A 10217-nucleotide genomic window follows, 5' to 3' on the forward strand; every position below is an offset into this window, starting at 1 on the left:
AAAGCATGCTAAATTTGCTGCCGTTCACCCAGTTGCAACTGAGAGGAAAGGTGCAATCGCAGTGCTGGTAGAGAAATTTGAGGAACGAAAAAACAGTTTCAAGAAGTGGATTGCATCTCCAAACTCTACTACAGCTGCAAGTTTTGTTGCAGCCCGGCCGGGCGATAATAAAGCGCGGAAAACCATTAACCGATGGCGAGTACATGAAGGATTCATTCATTAAAATATCTACATATCTATGCCTATTTTTGGGCTTCAAAAACAAAACCGAGATCATTCAGACAATTAAAGACATGCCTCTCCGCACAAACAATATCACCGATCAGCAAATCAAGGACATCAATTCAGCTCCAGCTTTCTCAATTGCCTGTGATGGAAGAGTCGTGTGACGAGACCGATATCGAACAGACAGCTCTGCTATGCAGGTACGTGAACTCCAATGGGCCGCAAGAAGGAAATGATCAAATTGATACCACTATTTTTTTTTAAATTATTATAATAGTAGGCATACAACTTATGTATTGACAGTCTATGTTGCATTATAAAAGGCTTTTAGATTTTGGCGGCTCCAGACAGGTATGTTTTTTGTTTTTTTTGGGCCAATATGGCTCTTTGAACATTTTGGGTTGCCGAACCCTGTTCTAAGCGCTAAAGCCATCTTTGTATAGAATTGTGTTAACTTGGTTGTTCATAGCTGTTGAGTTAGTTTTCAACAATCTGTGATTTACTTAAACCAGGTCCTAAAGTCAACTTTAGTGTTTAACTGTCATCTCTTCAGATCAATAAATGATGTAACACAAAGTTAATAAAAGCAGCCTCTCACCTGTGTATTGCCCATTTCTACTGTACCTGTGGAGTGGAGTGGTACTTACCGTATTGGCCCGAATATAAGACGGTGTTTTTGGCATTGAAATAAGACTGAAAAAGTGGGGGTCGTCTTACATTCGGGGTCTAGACATTATACCCATTCACAACACTAGATGGCGCCAGATATCTTTAAAGCGAATGCTGAACTTAACTCCACAGGCCGAACGAACCCCTGTCACGAAGAATAAAAATAAAAATAGTGGTACCACGAAGAAGAAAAATAAAAAATAGCGGTAAGAAAGCAAAGAGAAGAAAATAAGACAAGAGATAACAGAAAATGTGAGGACAGTGACACTGAGCACAGTGAGGCAAAGGATGTTTTTGAGGAGTAATGTTCTGACATGACAGATCTCAACTACTCTCAAGTTTAAACCAGTTTGCATTATTTTATTGCAATGTTTTTCCTTATTCAGACTTGTTTCAAGACTACAGTTACAGTTAGACTTCACTTTGGTGGTTAATGCAGTTATTGCAATTTTGTTGTTTGATCACAGTAGATTGGTTTATTTACATTTCAAAAACCAGAAGCCATTCATTTACAAATGATTGCACTTTAGTTTACATATTTAAATGTTCAGATATTAAGATGTGATGGACAATTTTTGCATGATTTGAATGAGGCAAAATAACATGCTTTTTCTCTCGACTATGTTGTTAGAATCATTTGTTTCAGATGTACTGTAATTATTTTCTTAAATTAAATTTGGTGTTCAAAAAGTCTTTTTTCAAACTTGAGTCTTGAAAAGAGGGGGTCGTCTTCTAATCAGGATCGTCTTATATTCGGGCCAATACGGTACTTAAATCAGCCAATTTGGTTCACGTTATGATGTCAAATTTTACACTTAATACTGTATAAATATAAAACATTACTATTCTCTCCAACTATATTATTATATTTGACTGATCAAAAGTTGAATTTACATTTCAATGTACTGACAGGATCACAATCAGTTTGTATTTGAACAATTCTGAGAACATAAATAGTTGAAATGTGGTGGAGTGGTACTTACTTTCAGCCCTGTGCTCAGATCAGCCAAATTTAGTTCACGTTAAAATGAAGATGCGTAATTTTACACTTATTGTATGAATACAAAATAAATTACCCTTCAATGATATTCATATTATATTTGATTGATCAAAAATCAACTTTAGATTTGAATGTGGTTACAGGATCACAAAACTGTATTTGAACAATCATGAGAACATACTAAGTACTGTATTTTCAGCACTATAGGGCGCACTGTATTATAAGGCGCACCTTCATTGAGTGTTTTATTTTAGAAATATTTTCATGTATAGGGTGCACCGGATTAAAAGGCGCATAGAATAGAAGCTACTGCATCAAACTGGGGTTGACTAGGGTTGTGTTATGCATCCACTAGATAGAGCTGTGCTATAGGGAATGTCAAACAAGTCAATGAGGTATTCAGTCAAACTTATATACAGTAAACCTTATATACAATACAAGACATAATACAAAAATTGCACATTAACAACATTGTTCAAATCATAAGGTGCACATCTACATGTCCCCGTACACAAATCCATAGAATTCTTCCTCTTCCGTGTCCGAATTGAACAGTTGAGCGAATGCGGCATTCATAATGCTCCCTCTCATGATTATCAGTGTCAGTGTCGTTGCTATTCCCTAGCAGTTCAGTTATTATTCGTGCCTTCGCGAAAACGCGGGACTACAGTTGAGACTGATATGTCAGCCCATGCATCAACAATCCACTGGCAGATAGTGGCATAAGTCGCCCGGCGCTGTCTCCCTGTTTTGGTGAATGTGTGTTCGCCTTCTGCCATCCACTGCTCCCACGCAACTCGCATTCTAGCTTTGAATGCCCTGTTGACACCAATATCAAGCGGCTGGAGTTCTTTAGTTAATCCACCCGGAATGATGGCAACTCCGAATTAGTTTTCTTTAATTGTTTTTTGACACCATCTGTGATATGAGCGTGCATGGAGTCCTAAATCATATATAACCATATATAAATCAAATCAAATCAATCTTTATTTGCCAACTTTGAGCATGCCAAACAAGGAATTTGACTCCGGTACATCTCGACCTCTGTACAACATTTAGGTAGCTAGCAACATTCAGGACATGTGCAAAAATTGACAATTATTCTCAAACATCCCCTGATCTTAAACTCCCAGGAGGGCAAGGAAAAACTCAAAACTCCTACTAGGGGAAATGTGAAACCTTGAGAATAGACCACAGATGGGAGGGTCCCTCTTCCAGGATGACCAGGCTGCAATGGTTGCAGAGAGGACACATTGTGCACATAATATGGACAATCCAAAGGTGAACCATCGAGAGCAGGATGTTATTGCACAGTAATGACTCTGAGACTCTATGAGTGGGTGAGTTCATCAGAGCAACGGCCTGGGGGAAGAAGCTGTGTCTGTGTCTACTAGTTTTGGCGTACAGTGCTCTGTAACGCCGTCCAGAGGGGAGCAGTTCGAACAGACTGCAACCTGGGTGAAAAGGGTCTGTAGAGATGTTACTTGCACGTTTCCTAGTCCTGGACAGGTAGAAGTCCTGGATAGATGGGAGGTTGGTCCCGATCATCTTTTCTGCAGTCCTAACTCTCCGTTGCAGTCTGTGCTTGTCTTTTTTGGTGGCCAATCCAAACCAGACAGTGATGGAGGTGCAGAGGATAGACTGGATGATGGCAGTATAGAAGGTCTTCAGCAGGTCCTGTGGCAGGTTGAACTTCCTAAGCTGTCTCAGAAAGTACAGCCTCTGCCGGGCCTTCTTCCGGACAGAGTCTATGTGGCTGGTCCATTTCAGGTCCCGAGAGATTGTGGATCCCAGGAACTTGAATGTGTCTGTGGAGAAAATAGTATTACTGTGGATAATGAGGGGATGAAATGGTGAAGGGTCTCTCCTGAAGTCCACTGTCATCTCCACGGTCTTGAGCGGGTTCAGCTCCAGGTGGTTTTGGCTGCACCAGTGGACCAGCCGCTCCACCTCCTGTCTGTACGCAGTCTCGTCACCGTCCCGGAACAGTCCGATGAGAGTGGTGTCGTCTGCATACTTCAGGAGCTTCACAGAAGAGTCGCCTGAGGAGCAATTGTTAGTGTAGAGAGAGAAGAGCAGTGGGCAGAGGACGCACCCCTGGGGGGCGCCAGTATTGGTGGTCCTGGTGTCGGATGAGATGGTCCCCAGCCTCACAATAAAGCGCTCCGGATTATAAGGCACACTGTGTTTTTCTGAGTAAATTAAAGGCTTTTAAGTGCGCCCTATAGTGCGGAAAATACGGTAGTTGAACTGGACAAAAGGACAAAGAGGGACCAACAGACAAGTGTACATAACATAGGATAAGGCATTTTACACTAAATGCCTTTTTTCTGATTCGCTGTTTAGCGAAAACCTGTTTTTATGATCTGCCCTGGACTCTGTTTGGCTCGACCTTCCGCCTATTCCCGACCACAAGCTTGCTATGCCCATCTGCGTCGATGACGTACGACACACACTTGCTGACCGGCCCGTCAGCTTGCCTCGTCGTCCTGCTCTGCCGCCATTCCAGCCTCCTTGTCTCCTTTAAACTTTGTGTGAGCCCGTGTTGCATTTGGTTGTCCTGCCTCGTTCGTGACAAAACAAAGTTCAAATCATAGATGCTGCTGACGCGAAAGAAGTGGAAGAGTGGAGGCTTAGATTAGGTGTGGTTAGAAGTGCTCTTACAGCTCTAAGCCAATCAGCGACAAGGATACAGATCAACATGTTCCCATTGGTCTCGTCTCGTCTCGTCTACCGGCCAGTAGTGCGCTGTAAAGTCATATGGGCAGACAAAGCCCCGCGCTCCAACTGACACCGCAAAAAGCCGCAAAACACTGAATATATCCACGAAATTTGTTTTAAAAAACACCCACGATGCACAGACTATATCTGCAACATTTGTTTTCATAAAAACCCACAATGCACCGAGGCCACAATACGTGAAACGCGAAGTGGCGAGGGATAACTGTACTTACTTTCCTAATAATACTGCCCCGGACCGCACTCTCACACGGGCTCTTCATGGGCTGAGGACCGTCTCCCTGGAGATGACATCCCACTCAGGCCTGGAGGACAACCTGTGGGACAAATGGATGCTGCAGTGGTTTGGCAAATACAAGTGATTGGTGGGGTCTGTTCTGGTGTCTATCACTGTCACTGTGGGTGTCTTTATGCTTTGCAGATGTTGTATCCCGTGCATATGCTCCCTTTGCAAATGGGTTATAATGGCTGCTTATGATGTCAATGTTCAGAACCAATCCCGTTTGTTTTCATAAAAACCCGCGATGCACCGAGGCTGCAATAGGTGAAGCGCTTGTTGGAAAGATTAGCAGCACCGGACATCCAGCGAGGAGGCCGACCCTTCAGCTGAGTATGGCCATTTAAAGCTCCTTTTTGGATAGGCGGCGGAGATGGTACCCCATACGTGGACTTTAGGGGAAATGCAAGTCAAATGAACCCTTACAGTATAATGACGTATGAACAATTCAACTTACATAACGCCTCTCGGAATGTGTCATGTTTGCGTATGTTGGTGACCGGTGAAAGAAAATAGACTGACGTGACAGGGCACTTCGGCTGCAGAGAGGCTGCTCATTTTTCTTAAATCAGCCACGGAGAGGTTAATCCTTGTGATATGTAGACAGAAGTATGTCCATGTAAATTTTGATGCCAATTAGTAGATGTTTTTGTACATTTTATGCGATAGTCTTTACAATAAGTTCTTATAAGGAAATTGTGATCCCTTCCATGACGTCATCACCCAAGACATGGCGGGGAGGGGTGCGTGGCCCTATTCCTCATTAAAAGTGTGAGTTTTTAAAGGCATTTGTTGTTTCATTATTTCTCCAAAAGGAATGGATAAAATAGAAAATGCTAACATTTTTCATCCATCCATCTTCTGCCTCTTATCTGTCACAGGGGCAGCAGCTTCTGGAGGGAACCCGAGACTTCGTTCAGCTCATCCCGGGGAGGTCCCACGGTGTTCCCAGGCGAGCTCAGAGGCATAGTCTCTCCAGCGTGTCCTGGGTCGTCCCCGGGGTCTCCTGCTGGTGGGATATGCCTCCCCTGAGAGGCGTCCTAATCAAATGCCCAACCCCTGTCATCTGGCTCCTCTCAACGTCAAGGAGCAGCGGCTCGACTCTGACTCCCTCCCGGATAACTGAGCTTCTCACCCTGTCTCTAAGGGAGAGCCCGGACACCCTGTGGACGAAACTCATTTTGTCCGCTTGTATATCCGGGATCTTAATCCTTCAGTCACAACCCATAGCTCGTGACCATAGGTGAGGGCAGGAAGGTAGATCAATTGGAAAATCGTGAGCTTCGCCTTTCAGCTCAGCTTCTCTTCACCACAACGGACCGGAACAGAGTTCGCATCATAGCAGACGCTGCACCGACCCGCTTGTCTATCTCACGCTTCATCCTGCCCTCGCTCGTGAACAAGACAACTTGATACAAGATACTTGAACTCCTCCACTCGGGGCAGGAGCTCATCCACCACCCGGAGAGAGCATTCCACTCTTTTCCGACTGAGGACCATGGACTCAGATTTGGAGATGCTGACTGTCATCCCGACCGCTTCACACTCAGCTGTGAACCGCTGCAATGAGAGCTGGAGACCACGGCTTGAAGAAGCACCACATCATCTGCAAAAAACATAGATGTGATGCTGAGGTCACTAAACCGGACACTCTCAACGCCTCGGCTGCTTCTAGGAATTCTGTCCATAAAAGTTATGAACAGAATCTATGATAAAGTGCAGCAGCCTTGGCTCCAACCTTCACTGTAAATGAATCTGACTTATTACCGGAAATGTGGATCAAACTCTGGCATCAGTGATACAGGGACGAAACTGTCCTTACTCGTGGGTTCGGTACCCCGTACTCCCCAAGCACCCCCCACAGAACTCCCTTAGGGACTCAGTCAATCGCCTTCTCCAAGGCCACAAAACACACCTGGACTGGTTGAGTGAACTCCCATGCACCCTTGAGGATCCTGCCGAGGGTATAGAGCTGGTCCAGTGTTCCACGGCTCGGACAAAAACCGCACTGCTCCTCCTGAATCTGAGATTCGACCTCCCGACGGACCCCCCTCTCTCGCACCCCTGAATCGACCTTCCCAGGCAGGCTGAGGAGTGTAATTCTTCTGTAGGTGGAACACAACCTCCTCTTACAAAGCCCTAAAATCGGGGATCGTGTTGAGCACACAAGTCCAATGATAGAACACCGCTCGGGTTCTGATCGGTGGGGCCGTTCCTCCAAATCACGCCCTTCCAGGTCTAACTGTCATTGCCCACGTGAGCATTGAAGTCACCCAGCAGAACGATGGAGTCCCCAGAAGGAGCACTCTCCAGCACTTCCTTTAAGGACACCAAAAAGGGTGGGTATTCTGACCTGCTGTTTGGTGCATAAACACATACAACAGTCAGGACCCGTCCCCCAACCTGGAGGCGAAGGGAGGTGACCCTCTCGTTCACCGGGTGTGAACCCCAATGTACAGGCGCCGAGCTGGGAGGAAATAAGTATGCTCACACCTGCTCGCCGCCTTTCACCGTGGGTAACTCCATAGTGGAAGAAAGTCCAACCCTTCTCAAGAGGACTGGTACCAGAACCCAAGCTGTGTGTGGAGACAAGTCCCGCTATGTCTAGTCTGAACTTTTCTGCCTCACACACCAGCTTGGGCTCCTTTCCTGCCAGAGAGATGACGTCCTGAGAGCCAGCTTCTGTAGCCGGGGATCGGATCGCCAAGGTCCACCCTTAGGCACCACCTAGTTCTTTCTGCACTGGACCCCTTTGGCCCCTCCCACAGGTGGTGAACCCATGGGAACACTTTTCATTTTCCTGATGAAAATTAAAAAAACTGGGCTAGTTAGTGAAAATCCTCAATTTTGCCTTTCTTTAAAGTAGATGCATTATCAAATTCCTAAATCTTTCAAAAGTTTAGTTTTTGTGATGTTTACTTTGTCATTATAGAATAGGATAAGCGGTTTAGAAGATGAATGAATAACTACAGTATTTTTCGGACTAAAAGTCGCTCCGGAGTACAAGTCGCACCAGCCATAAAATGCACAATAAAGAGGAAAAAAGCATATGTCGCACCGGAGCTTAAGTCGCATTTTGGGGGAAATTTATTTGACAAAATCCAACACCAAGAACACACATGAACCAGCAACAACAGGCTAAACAATACGGTATGCTAACGTGACATAAACACAAACGAGGAGCTGAGAACGGGCCTGATGTAACATTAACAGTTTTTCAATTAACAATAACATAAATACCACGTTTATCAAACCATCTGTGTCACTCCAAATCATTAAATCCATCGATCGAATTCGTCCTCCTTTCTGTAAACAACGCCGCGTGTGCGGCGCGCCACTGACTTCAGACTCGTCGTCAGTTGCAGTTCAAATTATTCCACAGGCCCATATAATGATATATAAAGTATATATCAAATAACTATCATATAAACAACAATATTATCAAACCATCTGTGTCACTCCAAATCATTAAATCCATCGATCGAATTCCTCGTCTTTTATGTAAACAACGCTGCCTGTGCGCCGCTGACGTCTGACTCGTCGTCAGTTGCAGTTAAAATTATTCCACAGGTCCATATAATTATAAACAACAATTTTATCAAACTATCTCTGTCACTCCACGTCATTAAATCCATCGATCGAATTCTTCGTCCTTTATGTAAACAACGCCGCGTGTGCGCCGCGCACGTCGGACTAGTCGTCAGTTGCAGTTCAAAATACAATAATACATCGCGGTTCGTTTATCGCGGTTTCACTACATCACGGATTTGTTTTTCCAAATTAAAAAAAAATAAGATTCAAAATAAAACTTTGAAATTGAGGAATTATGGCACAAATGTTGCCCACTCGTCAGCAGAAAGCGGGGAGTGCCCACACAATTGCAGTGCATACATTTGTACCTTTTTATAAAAAAAATCGTTACATTAATAAGAGTTCTATAAACACATTTAAGAGTGTTATAACTTGTTATAGAAAAATCGTTATAATAATAAAACTGTTGTAAAAACATATTTACAGTATGTACACTTGTACCTTGTTATTAAAATTGTTATAATAACAAAAGCTGCTCTAAAAAGATATTTACAGTATGTGTTAAGAATTCTCCATGTTATTTATGTTATTCAGCCGTGCTTTGATTTGAGGTAGGTTGCTTTATTTTGAAGGCCGTTTTCAGATGATACCATTTCAAATCATTAAATCTCTTGACTCTGGAAGTCAATGAATGGAACTCATTGTCGGCGAGGCTTCAATTATTCCACAGCCATAGTGCGCCCTCATGCGGTTTGAAGTGAAAATAACATGTGAAGTGATCAACTATACTAGTAAGTAATTTGTTAATGATCAAGTAAAAATCTGTGAATTATTTCACATATAAGTCGATCCTGAGTATAAGTCGGACCCCCACACAAACTATGAAAAAAAAACGCCACTTATAGTCCGAAAAATACGGTGGTTAAAAGCTTGGATGTAATTAGGACAAATTATACTCCTAAATTTGACCTGATTTTTTTCCTCCATCCACTGTTCCAAAACTATTTTCCAAAAACTAAAATTCTCTCTTCAGTGCCTTTCTTTTCTGTATTTGTTTTAGCTTTGTCACGTACCGGCGCCACCTTTGACAGGACCACGCCCCCCTATCAGCGGAATCACCGCCACCTGCCACAGGCTCATGGAACCGGCGTGAAGCTGCCCCCCCACCCCACGCAAAATTTAAGCAAAATAGTCTGTTTCGTTTGTGCTTCGTTTGTGCTGGTTTGTGCAGCAAAAATTTTCATTTGTGCTGCTATGGTTTTTTAGTTATGAACCATTCTTTTATAGGTCATCCAGAGTTCACCCAGCCCCCCATCTGCTCAAAATGAACCCAAAATGGTACCGTTTGTTTGTGCTTCGTTAGTGCTGGTTTGTGCAGCAAAAATTTTCGTTGTGCTGCTTCCGTTTCGGAGATATTACACGTTTATTTTATAGCGATGACGTCACCCAGCCCCCCATTTCGGTCCAAATGGACCCAAAATGGTACCGTTCGTTTGTGCTTCGTTTGTGCAGGTTTGTGCAGCAAAACTTTTCGTTTGTGCTGCTATGGTTTTTTAGTTATGAACGATTCTTTTGTAGGTCATCCAGAGTTCACCCAGCCCCCAATCTGCTCAAAATGGACCCAAAATGGTACCGTTCGTTTGTGCTTCGTTAGTGCTGGTTTGTGCAGCAAAAATTTTCGTTTGTGCTGCTTCCGTTTCGGAGATATTACACATTTATTTTATAGCGATGACGTCACCCAGCCCCCCATTTCGGTCCAAATGGACCCAAAATGGT

At 43.8% G+C, this 10217-nt stretch overlaps 1 protein-coding gene and 1 long non-coding RNA gene across 2 annotated transcripts in view; both read right to left on the minus strand.

The window, feature by feature from the left end:
* The window catches only part of tctn1 (tectonic family member 1), a 1200810-nt gene that overhangs the window by 567801 nt on the left and 622792 nt on the right, over positions 1 to 10217 (minus strand). The window lies entirely within an intron of this gene.
* The window catches only part of LOC119129586, a 539655-nt gene that overhangs the window by 251216 nt on the left and 278222 nt on the right, over positions 1 to 10217 (minus strand). The gene's annotated exons all lie outside the window — the stretch shown is intronic.

Source organism: Syngnathus acus, chromosome 10, assembly GCF_901709675.1.
Source record: "Syngnathus acus chromosome 10, fSynAcu1.2, whole genome shotgun sequence".
NCBI classification, from domain to species: Eukaryota; Metazoa; Chordata; class Actinopteri; order Syngnathiformes; family Syngnathidae; genus Syngnathus; species Syngnathus acus.